The sequence below is a fragment of the Dromiciops gliroides genome, chromosome 2 (genome assembly GCF_019393635.1).
Source record: "Dromiciops gliroides isolate mDroGli1 chromosome 2, mDroGli1.pri, whole genome shotgun sequence".
Taxonomy (NCBI): Eukaryota; Metazoa; Chordata; class Mammalia; order Microbiotheria; family Microbiotheriidae; genus Dromiciops; species Dromiciops gliroides.
Window position 1 is genome coordinate 63177629 of NC_057862.1, and position 16174 is coordinate 63193802.

At 38.5% G+C, this 16174-nt stretch overlaps 1 long non-coding RNA gene across 2 annotated transcripts; it reads left to right on the forward strand.

The window, feature by feature from the left end:
* The first annotated feature begins 1932 nt into the window (after positions 1-1932).
* Positions 1933-12758, forward strand: LOC122741112. 2 transcript variants are annotated; one of them, XR_006354810.1, is made up of 4 exons: positions 1933-2098; positions 3580-3798; positions 6560-6634; positions 12705-12758. It is a non-coding gene; the product is annotated as an uncharacterized LOC122741112 (long non-coding RNA). The 2 variants fall into 2 exon arrangements; XR_006354811.1 differs by having other exon boundaries at positions 3612-3798.
* Positions 12759-16174: the final 3416 nt, after the last annotated feature.

Sequence of the window (16174 nt, forward strand, 5' to 3'; positions counted from 1 at the left end):
AATACAATGGTACAAGAAAGTTCCAGAGGACTCATGATGGAAAAGGATCTCCAAATCCAGAAAAAAAAAGAACTGTGGAATATGGATGCTGATAGAACCATACTATTTTTTTTTGTTTTGGGTGCTGTTGTTTTTCTTTTTTGAAGTTTTTCCTTTTTGTTCTGATTCTTCTCTTATAACATGACTAATGCAGAAATATGTTAATGTTATTTTACATGTATAACCTATATCAGATTGCCTGCTGTCTTAGGGAGGGGAGGAGGGAGGGGAGCGAGGGAGAAAAATTTTAAATTGGAAATCTTATAAAAACAAATGTTGAAAACTATCTCTACATGTAGCTGGCAAATAATAAAATAATTTCATTAATAAAAAAAGAAAAATAGAAGGCTTAAAGGTGATCCTAAAAGATAAAAATGGACAATTTTTGTTCCTTAAGATGGATTAATTTGCATAAAAAGCCCAATGTTTTTATTATGCAAGTTAGAACTATTAAGGAAGCAATTTACTGGGTGAAATCTTTGGAACAAATTTCTCAGAAAAACTGCTCTTGATTTTTTTTTTGTTTGACTATACTTACTGATTACAAGACAGGTTTTGGTAGTGATAGGGAAGCAGCATATGGGCAGTGATCCAAAAATTTAAGAAAAGAAAAAAAGTCCATCAAGGAAATCTTAAAAATAAACACAGAGGAGAGAAGAATACAGAGGGTGTTAGGGATTGTAGACAAGCAGAACAATTTTGTTGTTATTGTTTTAAATTTAATATATACTTGAATACAATGGAATAATATTATGCTGTAAGAAACAATGAGCAGGAGTTCAGAGAAACCTGGAGGGTCTTGCGTGGGCTGATGATGAGTGAGATGAGCAGAACCAGAAGAACATTGTACACAGTATCATCAACATTGAGTGTTGATCTACTGTGATGGACTATATTCTCCTCACCAATGCAATGGTACAGAAGAGTTCCAGGAAACTCATGATAGAAGAGGATCTCCAAATCCATGAAAAAAAAGAACTGTGGAGTATAGATGCTGAATGAACCATACTATTTCTTTTGTTTTTGGTGCTGTTGTTTTTTTCTATTTTGAGTTATTTCATCATTGCTCTGATTTTTCTCTTATAACATGACTAATGCAGAAATAGGATTAATGTTATTATGTGTAAATAATAATAATAAATAACTGACCAATAATAATAATAAATAACTGACCAATAAATAATTATAAATAACTGACCCATACCTGATATTTACTTCCACCTTCCTACACACAAAAGACTGTCATGTGGAAACTTAGACTGATTCCATAGAACAGAGCTAGGAAAAACTTACTAACAATTTGAATTACACACACACACACACACACACACACACACATACACACAAAAGGAATGGACTGTCTTGGGAGATAATGGGTTTCTCCTCATTGAAGGTCTTCAAGCAAAACTGGTTAATAACTTTTCAAATATGTTTTTGAGGGAATTCATTTTTAGCTGTGGGTTAAGGGCAGTCAGTTAGGACCCTTTCAACTCTGAAATTCTTTCTGTGATTCTCTGCCAATCTTTCAGTATCCCTTGGGAGCAGTGTGAATAACAGCTGAAAAGTTGGTTCAGTTGTTTATTCATCTATGGAAGCAGGACAAGGACAGAGAACAGAATTGATTCTTTATATCCTACTAAATCCAGCCTCTTCCCACTTTCTCTGGCTTAAAATAGAGGACAGTGTCCTGTTATCTCTTTCCTGTTGGTAAGTCTATGATCAGCAGATGAAGCCTGTGTAACTTGGGTCAAAGATTTGTGTGTTTAACTTGGTTCCAGGAAGAGGACTTTCCATCAGATTATCACCCAAAGTTGCTATTTGTAAATAGAGTTATGATCAAACATCTTTAGATTTAGATGTTCTTCATCTGCTTTTAGGTCCTTTGGAAGCATAGCATTCTTTAGAAACAGGCCAGATCTGGTGCAGGTAAAAGAAAAAAAAAAGATGACATGGAATCATCTGGATGTCCAGCTGAAGAGTTAGCAACATTTTCCCACTGGCAAACTCCTTAACAATGACAAACTAGATTTACAAAACCTTTTGCAGGTCTACACCATAGGTAGGAATCAACAAAATGGGCGGGAGGGGGGGAGAAGGGAGTGAGGAAAGAAAGGATGAGAGGGAGGAAAGAAGGAAGGGAGAAGAGAGAAGAAGAAATGAAAGAGGGAAGGAGGGAGGGAAAGAAAAGGAAAGAAGAAAGGAAGAAGAAGGAAAAGAGGGAGGGAGAGAGGAAGGAGGAGAAAAGAGGGGAAAAGTAAAAACAAAAATACAATTTTAAAAGTATTTTCAGATTTGTTGCTATACAAGGGTTCAAAATCTCAGTGTAGTTTTAAAGTTTTATAATTTTGGAAGTATATATGATCAAAACTTATGAAAATAATTTGAAGGTTAAATTATCTACTTTCTATTACACTTAGTTCTGTTAATTTTGAATAAGAGGATTTTAATTTTAATTACACCAGGAGCCCTGTCATTCCGAACTGTATATGTGATAGTGTCTGGAATACACTTTTTAAAATCCATGGATGAGTAAAGGACGTCCTTTTCTTTGGCCACCACAGTCACCTAATCAATCTCCATTAGTAGTTGTTGTTTCCTTTTCTTATGAGGTCATCTCAAAACTGTCATTTATACCTCAGAACTCCATTCTTTGGATAAATTTAAGGCTTTGATTTTAAATTAATCCCTTTAGTCACTGAGCAGTAGCTGATGAAAGCAGTAGCTCTCCATTAACAAAGTTCAAAAATTGACTGGAGAGATGTGCAACATAAGACTCTCTTATGTGGTTGTATTGGTTCTTTGTAATATTTTGTATTTATTTATTTGTTTGTTTATTGTGGGGCAATGTGGGTTAAGTGACTTGCCCAGGGTCACACAGCTAGTAAGGGTCACGTGTCTGAGGCCAGACCTGAATTCAGGTCCTCCTGAATCCAGGGCCAGTGCTTTATCCACTGTGCCACCTAGCTGCCCCCTGTATTGGTTCTTAATAAGAAACATATCAATATTTTTAAATTAATTAACCATACAAATTTTATGGGTTTGTGGTTTTTATGTTTCTGAAGTAATAAATGCTTACATCTACTCTAAGACTTATGGGACACCCTGTATATCCCATCCTCTACTAGGCACTGTAGAGGATCCTAGGAAATAGAGGGCATGTAGAAGAAAGCAGCCAGACTAGCCTGGGCAGTGAGGGTAATGAGTATACGGAGTGTGGGTTGGAAAGGCCAGATATGTTCTTTTCTTTAATGGAGAGTTTTCATTAGGATAGAATGGGAAAGAAGCCAGGATAAGTTAGATGGGGACTAACTTGCATGATGATTTCCAAATCAGGTTGGTTTATGAATCTTGTAGACTCTGTGGAGTCAGTAAAACACTGATCAAGGGACTGACAGGATCCAAAGCAGTGAAACTGGCAATGGTGTGTGCAGGCTGCTTTGGAGAAAAGGAGACAACTGGTGGCAGCACCACCAGGAGGAGCCAACAGTGGGGAGGCAGAGACTGAGGCTGCTTGAAGACCTCTGTTATTTATCTTTCTAGAACAATCGCCCTCCAATTTCTTCCCATCCAAGGTTTGAAGGATGGCTGTCTTTTCCTGCTTCCCACTCCTCCTCTTCATCATGGTAAAGACTGAATACTTGGAGTCCATTTTGAATGAGAGGACTGAGCAGACCTGTTACTCCCTGATCTCTTTTGGTACCCCTGGGGCAAATGGGGCTCCTGGAAAAGATGGAAGAGATGGACTCAAGGGAGAACCAGGTACAAACTAAGTGGGGTCCTTCTCCATGAATCTTCATTTCTACCAGGTGTATCCATGACTGCCTCCTCCACTTCAGACTCAACACATGAGAAAGTTTTATTTATCAATGATGATGAATTGTTTCTCTAGATACAATTCCTGTCCAAAAACCTTTCCTTTCAAAAAGGGAGTGAGATGAACAAAACAGTTCTATTTATCCAGCTCTGGTAATCTGACTACCCCAGCTTCCAAGTAGTCAAAGGAAGGATTATATTGGTGTCTTACCAGAAAAGACAATATATAATATAGGACCACTTTCAAAGGCTATCTCTTGAGAATCTCTCAATTCATTTCTCTTTGGGGAAACCCATGGAATATTGCTTACTAACATAAACACTGAATACTGGGAAGAAAGTCTAGGTATTCTTTCATGAGGTCACCAGTTTTTTTATTACCCTCATAAGGTGTCCACATATAGTTCACAGTGAACATTTTTACTCATTTCACCCCATTTTGTAGAGAAGCAGAGTGTGAGATTAAAATTGGATATTAGATCATAAATCTTCCCTACTTAACCTTTCCCTTAATTTATCTCCCAGACTAGTAAATGGAAGAAGCTTCTGGTTTTCTAGATAGACCTTTTATTGTATGGTAGTCACAAGGTGATGTTGATTAGAAGGATAGGAAAGTAGAAATACAATACAAATCGTCTTAAATCTAGGCTTAGTCTATATTCCGTATAAAACTCACCAGAAGCGGAAAGCCACCTTTGGGGTGAGAGACCGAGTCAAGCGTGTGCTGTTAACTGAGAGCCGGGCCGAGTCAAACTCCAGTCCGCGTCTTTCTGTGCAGCACAGCCAGGAGACCAGCGGAGCAGGAAAAAAGGCCCCACTTCCGTTCTCTTCTTGCCTTTTAAGCTAGCACCCCGGAAGTTGAGTGCTCAGCAGGCAATCTGGCCTGCATCGCAAGGGGACTGGTGTGCGTAGCTCATGCTGTTGGTCTCCTCCCCAAAAGGGTGGTCCTAAAAAAAAACTGGCATCTCTCTATTATCTAACCGACTGTTAAAACTTTTTACCACAAGAGGATTATAAGTTCAATATACTCCATATTTATCTATACAGTGATTTTGCTTATGAGTATACCAATTATTTGGAACAATGTACAATAATTACATTTCCTGCCATATGGCTTATGATGCTTTTATCTTTCAAAAAATGTCAATATACAATATGTTCCCCACTTCTTGTGAGCCTTTGTTATATGTAATTTAGCATCAAATCCACCAACATATTCTTTGATTCTTAATTCATGAAAACATACTTATCACATTAGATATTAATTATACCTTTTAAAAATAGTCTTTTTTTTTTTTAGTGAGGCAATTGGGGTTAAGTGACTTGCCCAGGGTCACACAGCTAGTAAGTGTTAAGTGTCTGAGGCCAAATTTGAACTCAGGTACTCCTGATTCCAGGGCCGGTGCTCTATCCATTGCGCCACCTAGCCACCCCTAAAAATAGTCATTTTTGAAAACCTAGCCTTGATTATAGCCTAGAGACTCTTAATGGGGCTTAAATCAAACAAGTTTTCAGGCCACTGAAGCACATTTCTCCCCTTTTTTTTAATACATTTTAGAATATTTTTCCTTCAAAATTCTGCCCCAAGTGATCCCTTCTATATGAAATTTTTCTGATCCCCCTTAGCTGCTAGTGTCTCCTCATAAATACACACACACACATATATGTATATAAATATAGCTATATATGATATATATGCATATTTATGTATATGTCAATAAAGGAAGCTCCTTGATGGCAGAAAGTGTTTCACTTTTGTCTTGTATTCCTGATGCTGACACAATGCTTAATAAATATTTGGTTCACTGAGTTTATCAAAAAAAGCATTTATTAAGCTCTCCTATGTGCCAGGTATGTGCTAAGTTCTTGAGATATAAATAAAGTCTATATGCAATAGTCTTTGCTCTCCAGGAGTTTCCAGGCTAGTAGGGGCAAATCTGTAAATTATGCTCATGACTTTTGCAATAGTCCAGATGAGGTGAAATGAGGGACTGAACTAGGGTTGTGTGAAAGGAAAGGAGGGACTGTATGAGAAAGATGTTATAAAGGTAAAAATAACAAGATCTGGCAATGAATTGATTGGATATGTTGGGTGAAGATGACATTGAGGTTGAAGGCCTAGGTAAGTGGGAGGATGGTGATGCTCTTTACAGTGACAGGAAAGTAGAGAAGAGGGGAGGGGTTAGGAGTGAGATAATGAGTTCTGTTGAGTTTGAGGTGTCTATGGCAAATCTAGTTTGAGATATATGACTCAGTTCCGAAAAGAGACTAGATCTAGCTATATAAGTCTGGGAATCATCTATGTTGACATGATAATTGAACTTTTGGGAACTGATGGAATCACCAAATGAATTAGTATAATATAAAGCACAAAGAGAAAAGAGCCCAGAACAGAGGCTTGAGTGACACATAAGGTGAGAGGATTGATATAGTTGTATAACCAGCAAAGGGAACAGAAGGAGCAATCAAACAGATAGGAGGAGAACCAGGAGAGAGCAATAGCACAAAAATAACAGAAAGCATTCAGAAGGCAACTGACATTGTCAAATGCAGAGGCCATTAGTTGGCCCTGAGAAATCACTAGTAACTTTGGAGAGGGAAGATACCTTTGAGTGATGATGCTGGAAGCAAGTTTTCAAAGGTATAGAAGAAAGTCAAGGAAAAAGTAGAGATCAGTATAACACTCTCCTAAATGTTTTGCTTTTAGTTTCTTTGAATAATCTGTCAACCTTGGAAAGAAAAATCCAGGACCTTGAAATGCAGCTGGAAAACATCAACGAGTGTAAGCTAACCATTCATAAAAATGGTATCCTTTCTCTCTAGTTTCCTCTTCAGATGACTCTAAGTCAGAGGCAGAGTGGTTTAGTAAAGAGTACAGAGTTTAAAATTATAATAACTGGGGTTTAGGCCCCAGGTCTAATACCTATTAGCCAGGTGACCTTAAGGGAAGATTTGACTTCTCTGGCATTCCATTTCCTCATCTGTAAAATGAGAACAATGATAATAATAATACCATATTCCTCTTGGGGTTGTTGAGAAGAAATAATTTTCTAATGAGTAAATTATGATAGAAACACATAGTATTTTACATGTATTGGAAAAAGCAGTGGACTTCAAAGAAAAAAGATCTGGATTTTGATTTTGCTTCTTATTAGGTATGAGACTCCATCTCCCTAAGTTTTGGTTTTATAATACTTAGAATAGGGGGGACCTTAAATGCATAAATTTGAAATAATAATACATGTGAGAGGGAGTTTTAGAAGTGTGATGAAATAATGGGATTTAGCAGATACTCAAAGACCCACCTGGAGATTAATCAAGACTGATTAAATCAAGTGAGAGTGATTGACTGCTGATTAAGCCTACTTCAAGTTAATTGGATTGTATCAAGTTAATTGGATTGTGATCATACCTGGTTATCCCTTAAGAAGGTGTAATTCTCAGAAACTAGACTGTGAACTCAACTTGAGAACACCTTCAAAGACAATGGATTTGGATGATGCCAACCAATAACCTTGAAGCAGTGTGTAAGGACCGCCTCTGTTCCAGATCTATAAATAAGCTTCCAAAAACAGCTTGGAAGGGAGTAGGAGTAGCTTTCTTTTTGCCTGCTTGGCGGGACTCCTGACGGCGCGGCACAGACTCTCTCTCTCCAAAGGTGGTCTTTTTCGGATTGGTGAGTTTTTATAATGAATATAGACTAAGCTTAGACTTAAGACGATTTGTATTGTGTTTCTACTTTTCTATCCTTCTAACCAACATCACCTTGTGACTATCATAAATATAAATAAAAAGGTCTATCTAGAAAATTAAAACCTGCTTCCATTTACTAGTTTGGGAAATAAATTAAGGGAAAGGTTAAGTAGGGGAGATTTATGATCTAATATCCAATTTTAAATCTCACAGTTTGGCGACCCCGAAGGGACCTTAAGGACCCTCCCACCCTCCCTAGTTTGGCCAAGCCGGCTAATTCGGTGGATTTTCCAAATACCCCCCCCCCACGGAATTTCCCTTTGTCTAATCTCCCTTAAAGACTTTAAGCCTCTAAAAGCCTTGTTTTAAAGGAAAAAGCCAGCCCAGTTTAAAATATGATCGAATATGTCATTTTCCCTTTGGTTTTTTCGTTTTTTTGCATTGGAGCATGTTGGGGTACCATACTGTCCAAATTTAGACATCTAGTTTACTCGGTATTCCTTCATTGTGTTATAGGTCTCCTCCTCACTCACACAGCAAAATCTTTTTGGTATAATGGTATGAGTGTAACTGTCTCCACTGAAAATGTGTTTAATATTAGTAGGAATTTTTTGCCTGCAGTTGAAATAAATTGTAATACCATACTCACGATAGTTCACACCACGTGGCGAGGGAGACACTAAGATGGCTCCCTCTGCTGAAGGTAACCCAGCCTCACCACGTGGCGAGGGAGACGCTAAGATAGCTCCCCATACTGGAGGTATATGCTCTAGAAAACCCGAAAACTGGACGAAATTTATGAGCACATTTCAGGAGGCTAATGAAAGACCAAGCAGATTTTATGATAGGCTTTGTGAGACCGCCAGGCAATACACCAGATTAGATCCAATTGATTCAAAAGATTCTTATATTATTCTCAACATGTTTATTTGTAATTCACTGCCAGAAGTACGCAAATATTTTCTGACCCAATGTCCAGATTGGAGGAGCTTAACAGCTGATAGACTTAAGGAACTTGCAAATTATGTCTTTGACTCATGTGAGACAAGTCCAGATCACCCCAAACAGAGCATTCTGGCACCGGTGATTCCTAGTCAGCCATGTGAACACCAGAACAAGGGCACTAAGGTGTGTTGTTCCTGTCAGCCATGTGAACACCGGAACAAGGACACTAAGGTGTGTTGTTCCTGTCAGCCATGTGAACACCGGAACAAGGACATTAAGGTGTGTTGTTACTGTCATAAGGAGGGGCATGAATTGAGAGAATGTAGGACTTGGAGAAGAAATTCTAATTCTAATTACAGGCGAAATCAAAATAGAAATAGATCTTTTCGGAGGAATACAGAAAGGCAGTACCAGAATAATGGTAACCAAAGTCCCCCTCAGAAGAGGACACAGGAATGACGGTGTCTTGGGGAGGAATGGAACATAGATAATGAAAGCCATATATTCCCAGATCCAGATTTTTTGAATGCCCTTGTACCAGTCCATTCACCTCCCCAGAGTAAAGAACCACATGTCACCCTAAAAGTGGGGGAGACTTATTATGATTGTCTGCTAGACACAGGAGCCTCTAAATCAGTATTAGTAAGCAAGCCAGATGCTGGGTGTAGACCTGTAGGATTTTTGAATATAGTAGGAGTCTCAGGAAAGAGCCAGAGAGTGGCAAAATTGAATCCTCGCATGGTATCTATGGGGCCCTTAACGGTAGAACATTCATTTTTACTCATGCCTGATGCCCCTGTAAATTTATTAGGTCGTGATCTCCTTTGTAAGCTTAGAGCAACCATATCTTGTGCTCCAGATGGGGCTGTCTCCCTACAATTGCCAGAGGATACTGTTCATTTATTACCAATTTTACTTACAGAAGCTCAAGGAACAGCAGGGGAGGTATCCAAAATCCCCTCTGACATTCCTGAGTCTTTATGGGCCTCATCCCCTAATGAGGTGGGGCTCCTTAAGTCTGCCATGCCTGTTACCTTTAAAGTTAAGGGGGGACCACCCCCCTCCATTCCACAGTATCCATTGTCTAGGGAAGCAATAGAAGGGATCACCCCTATAATTGAGGCTTTGAAAAGCCAGGGTATTATTATTCCATGTCATCACTCTCCATGCAATACTCCCATTTTGCCAGTTAAAAAACCCAAGCCTGGGCCAGATGGTAAACCTGTTTATCGTTTTGTGCAAGATCTTAGAGCGATTAATAATTATGTTATTCCTAGACATTCCATAGTTCCAAACCCGACTACGATAATTTCATCGATTCCCTATGAATCTACATGTTTCACAGTGGTAGACCTTTGCTCTGCCTTTTTCTCCATACCAGTACATGAGGACTTCCAATATTTATTTGCTTTTACCTGGAAAAATAGACAGTGGACCTGGACTAGACTCCCACAGGGATTTGTAGACAGTCCCACATTATTTTCCCAAATTTTACAGCAGGATCTGGCCTCTATTACCTTTAAGCTGGAGCGCCACCTTGCCTTAGAGCAGTGGCGGCCACAGCGCTTTTGGTAGAAAAAAGAGGTAAAAACCCTAACGATAGCAACTGTTAAAGAGCAAAGAGAGTTCAGAGGAAACAGGCAGTTCCCATTTAAGAATCCCACTGATCAGTTAAATGCTTTGGGACTCAGTCTTCGTAAAGTATCAGGAGATGGAAATTGCCTTTTTAGGGCTTTAGCAGACCAGCTAGAAGGTCACTGTAGAAATCATCTCAGACACAGACAAGAAGCTGCTTCTTATATGATTAACCATAGACAAGAGTTTGAGTCTTTTAGAGTAAATGACTCCCCTTTTGAAGAATATGTTGATGAATTAAAGAAATTTGGAAAGTGGGGAGGAAATGATACAATTGTAGCATTTGCTAAGCAGCATCAGCTGAATGTTGTGGTTCATCAATTAAATCAGCCTTTATTGAAAATCAGTGGCACAGACAAAACTGATGCTACAGAACTCCACATTTTCTACCATAAAGAACATTATGATAGCATTAGAAAAATTAACGACAATTCAGAAACCCCTGCCACTTTGACATGCACAGAATTGGAGAACCAGTTGAAACAATGTGGCATACCCCAAATTCTGACTGCTTAAATACTTTAACCTTAACAAGCTTTTCCTTCTGCAGGTAAACTGCTTTTTTGTTTGTTTGGTTTTTTTTGAACCATGAGTTTAATGAGTCTGTTTATGGTATTATGTTTAAAACCTATTGCTTGATTTATCAATGGACATATTGAATATTGACTCATTTCTTTTTGATGAAATTGTTTATCACTTTAAGTATCTGTTACTGTCATACTAGATAGAGAATTCATGTATAAGATAATGTGTTTACTTGCTAAAAGATTATGTAATAATGTCTAATATTATCAGTCATTTACATTCATATATCATTTACATGTCATTGTGACTATGTACATTGTGGGTATGGTTTGGAATTATTGTATATATAACAAGTACATCATCAGTTATGCAGCATAACATGCATTTTTACCATCATACTGTCTTTGGTGAAATTAATATGAGATTTATGAATTATGGAAACTTATCATCTCAGAGACTAACTGCTCTTACAATGAGTTTGATATAGGCCCTGTAGAGAATATATGTACAACAGGAGGAGAGACAGGTACATGTAAATGGCCTACTGGATGTCTCGAAACCATGAGATGTGGTATGATAACCTTTCCATAACATTTTCAGATGACATAAACATGTTACTAAATTTGGCTTTGATCCAGACACATGGTGGTAAGAAGTGTTATAGATTGCATAACTACCTCAACTCTCTATTATATAAAGGAGGGAATGTAATGGAATGTACTAAATTTGATCATTGACAACGCTATGCTAAGGTTTAGTAAAAAATCCAGCAATTCAGTTAAAGAAGAAGAATCCAGCTTTCCAGACCAGAATCCAGCTTCCTCCTGATGACATCTTACCACTCCAAGAAGACAAGAGAACTGAGAAAAGACTTACAAAGACTTAATTATTTTTTACTGTTTCATCAAGGAACACCTGTTCCTAGAAGAAACAAAGGGGGGAATGTGATGAAATAATGGGATTTAGCAGATACTCAAAGACCCACCTGGAGATTAATCAAGACTGATTAAATCAAGTGAGAGTGATTGACTGCTGATTAAGCCTACTTCAAGTTAATTGGATTGTATCAAGTTAATTGGATTGTGATCATACCTGGTTATCCCTTAAGAAGGTGTAATTCTCAGAAACTAGACTGTGAACTCAACTTGAGAACACCTTCAAAGACAATGGATTTGGATGATGCCAACCAATAACCTTGAAGCAGTGTGTAAGGACCGCCTCTGTTCCAGATCTATAAATAAGCTTCCAAAAACAGCTTGGAAGGGAGTAGGAGTAGCTTTCTTTTTGCCTGCTTGGCGGGACTCCTGACGGCGCGGCACAGACTCTCTCTCTCCAAAGGTGGTCTTTTTCGGATTGGTGAGTTTTTATAATGAATATAGACTAAGCTTAGACTTAAGACGATTTGTATTGTGTTTCTACTTTTCTATCCTTCTAACCAACATCACCTTGTGACTATCATAAATATAAATAAAAAGGTCTATCTAGAAAATTAAAACCTGCTTCCATTTACTAGTTTGGGAGATAAATTAAGGGAAAGGTTAAGTAGGGGAGATTTATGATCTAATATCCAATTTTAAATCTCACAGAAGCAGGGTGACTTGACCTAGAATACTGGCACAGTGACCCCAAGCAAGTCCATTTAATCTCTCAGTGCCCTCAACATACACTCTAATACTGTAAATTGCCAAGCAGGTACCCATCTCCATTGATAGATGGACTTCCATCTTTGGAACTTTCCTATACTAATGAAAGCACCGGTAAATTTTTTTTAATTAGAAATATATTCCAACGACCAAAATCCCCACCAAAATCTCCCAGAGGAGGAAACCCAATCTGCCAGAGAAATATGAAAATGAGGGATTCTTCCGTAACCATTTAAGTGCTTATCACCCCTGAATTGAAACTCAAGGCAATTCACACAAAGGGAAATCTTCAGAGTTTATTAATTCAGTGGAAACAAATTAAACTTGAAAGAAAAAATGGGGCAAGGGTAGAGGGTTAGATAGTGGCGAGTGGCACCATCCTTTCTTTCTTTTCTTTTTTTTTTTTTGCAGGGCAATGGGGGTTAAGTGACTTGCCCAGGGTCACACAGCTAGTAAGTGTCAAGTGTCTCAGGCCGGATTTGAACTCAGGTACTTCTGAATCCAGGGCCAGTGCTTTATCCACTGTGCCACCTAGCTGCCCCATGATCCTTTCTTAATCAAGGTTTATGAGCCCTGTTATAAATTGGTCCCTAGAATCACAGGCTTTTAGAGGTTGAAAGAACCTGAGAAGATATTTAATGAAATTCAACATTTCTTGAACATTGTAGGTATATGAAAAAGGTTTATTGAATTGAATCCAAATATAGGAGTCACCTCAGTGGCATCCTTAACAGATAATCACCCTGTCCCCTGCCTGAACATCTCCATGAATGACAGCCTATGCAGACCACGATGAACTGGTTCCATTATGAATTGATTCTTTATCCTGATCCCAAACCTATCTCCTGGTAACTTCCAACTGGTTCTGATATGGGCTTGGAATAAATCAGAAGTTTCTCCTGTGAAAAGCAAAACCAAAGATGACCAGATAACAAGACAGGCATATGGAGGAATCAAGGGACTATTAGAGTTTAGATTGACCAACTAGATATCAGGACAGACATACCTAAGAAGTAAAGGGAGATAAAATTCCATAGCATGAAAATCAATTAGGTATGACTACTACCTGACCTAAACTAGGAGACAGAGATAACCTCAAAGGTCAGAACCACATTTGCCAAAAAAATCTCCCTCGACTCTCAGGAATATGACAAGCATCCAGGCTTTCCCCACCCTACCCCAAAAGGGAACTTTCCAGTTTTCAAGTGGAAACCCCATCTATTCTCTATAAAAGCTTTTGCCTTTCCTCTGTTTGAGGAGGAAAATGTTTGTAAGCCCTCCTCCCCAAGGGGTGAAGTCTTTGACTTCCCACTTGGTCACTTTCCCTAGCACCAAATAAAAGAGACTTTAATTTTAATTGGACTGTGTGCAAGAGTGTGACTCTTTATTGAGGAATACCTAAGGACCACCACAAACCCCCCATGACAGTTCTATGTCCAGTACTGCCCTCTAGTACTACACAGAATTAACTCCTATACCTCATGATAACCATCTCTTTCTTATTTCTTTTTTTCCTAGCTTTACTCAAAACTGGTCACAGTCTCACAGAAATATATCCAGACACTTCACATTCAAATATACAGGAACAAAAATCATAAGCTTCATGAGAGTGATGTCCTTTCTTACTCATTTGCTCTTTGGAGGACTTTAAGCCAGAGACAGCAGCTTCATGGCAGAAAAAACCGGGCTAAGAATGAGAAAAGTGGGGCTTGAGCCATACTGATATGAAATAGTCAGGTATCCTTAGGAAAGCCACTTAACCAACCTCTCTAAGCCTTGATATGTTCACCAGCAAAAATGGAAATAATAATACTACCTACTTCCTGGGGTTGCTGAGAACTTTGTAAACTTCAAAAGCCCTTAGAGATGTGAGTTATTAATAGTTTCACAAATAAAGGAAAGAGAACTGGACTTACAGTAAGAAAATCTAGGTAAACAGGAAAGCAAACTGGCTCTGCAGCCAGAGGCCCTGGGTTCAAATCCTGCCTCTGACACTTCCTACCTATGTAGCTTTGAACATGTCACTTAATAACTCTTGAGACTCATTACAAAATTGAGACAGTGAATGAGATGGCTTCTGAGGTCCCTTCCAGGTCTAGATTGATAATCCAGTGGTCTGAATTTTAGTTCTACCATTTTCTAGCCATGTGATTATAGGTAATTCTTCAAATATCAGTTTCTTACACTTTAAAGGAGAGACAATAATCCCAGAGCATAGGTCCAGTTCCATAAGAGGCTCTCCATTTGAAAACTCAGGGGGGTTCTTTCTTCAAGCCAGATACATGAATAGAACCTGAAATTTAACACTTTAAAATTCACAAAATGGGGCAGCTAGGTGGCGCAGTGGATAAAGAACTGGCCCTGGAGTCAGGAGGACCTGAGTTCAAATCTGGCCTCAGACAATTGACACTTATTAGCTGTGTGACCCTGGGCAAGTCATTCAACCCCAATTGCCTCACCAAAAAAAGAAAAAAATTCACAAAATGCTTAAACACATTAATTTATTTTCAGCAAACCCTATGGAGTAGCTACTATTAATTGTAGTAGTTGTAGTAGTAGTAGTAGTAGTAGTAGTAGTGATAATTAGTAATGCAGTAGGAGTAGGAGGAGTAGGAATAATAACTCATGTTTCTATAGAGTTCTGAGATTGCAAAGTTAATTCAGCTACATTACCCTGTGAGGTAAGAGCTATAGGTAAAATTATCCCCATTTTTATAGATGAAGAAACTGAGGCTCAGAGAAGTTAAGGGGTTTGTCCAGGATCACAGAACTAATGAGTGGGATTTGAACCCAAAGTCTCCCCTGATTCCTATACTAACATTCTCCCCACTACACCAACCATAATGAGGCAAGTGTTTTACAAACTGGAAAACATTATCTGTGAGTTGTTTTTGCCAGCATTGGTTTATAGGGTGATGAGAGGTTGGGGAGAGGGATTTGTCCACATCTGTGATATCATCGTTGTTCAGAAATGCTGGTAAAAAAACTCCTTTGACTGACACAAATAATCAATGGCAACTCCAGTTTCCCTATACTGGAGAGTTGGAGATGTTTATCTAGGGCATTGAAAGGTTATATGTTTTACCCAAGCTCACATGACCAGTATGTGTTCAAGGTCAAATTTGAATTCATGGTCTTCCTTATTCTCAGGTCAGTCCTCTCTTCACTATACCACACTGCTTCTCATTATTGTTTTGTTAATAAGGGGAAGAAAATAATAAATATCTGGGAGTTCTAATAGCAAATTGACTTTGAATCGCAGTTTCTCCTATCAGCTATTCTATGACCCTTTTCCCCAGTCTAGTCAATCTTTAATCTTTAGCTGAAATTAATCTGTTCACTTCTCTTTGGCCTGCCTACCCTTGGATAGATGTTCCTTGATGTTTCTTCCATGGTTTCAGTTTTATGGGTAAAGACTCTGGTCTTGGTGAAAGGTTTTCCTTTGGTTCACAAACCAAGCCCTTCCAAAACTTAAATTATGTTCTTCCTCTAAGTCTCACTGCCCCTAGAATATAGGCTTCAACCCTCACACTGCCAGAACAGTAAGCCAGGGGTTCTTAACTCAGGATCCATAGGGTTGCCAAAGGGTCTATGGAAAGATTTCAGGAGGCCTATAAACTAGGATAAGAAAAAAAAAAAGTTATCTTCATTTTCATCTAACTGAAATTTACTATTTCCTTCAATTATTTAAAAATATCAGTCTAAGAAGGGATCCATAGGTTTCAGCAGATTAACAAAGGAGTACACAAAACACACAAAAATGTTGAAGAACCCCAGGACTACAAAAATGTGTTTACGTCTCTCCTGAGGTAGTCATTCTTAAGACAGGCATTTGTTTGTTCATCAGCTAAGTTTGTCAGCCATGTGAACCTCACCTACAG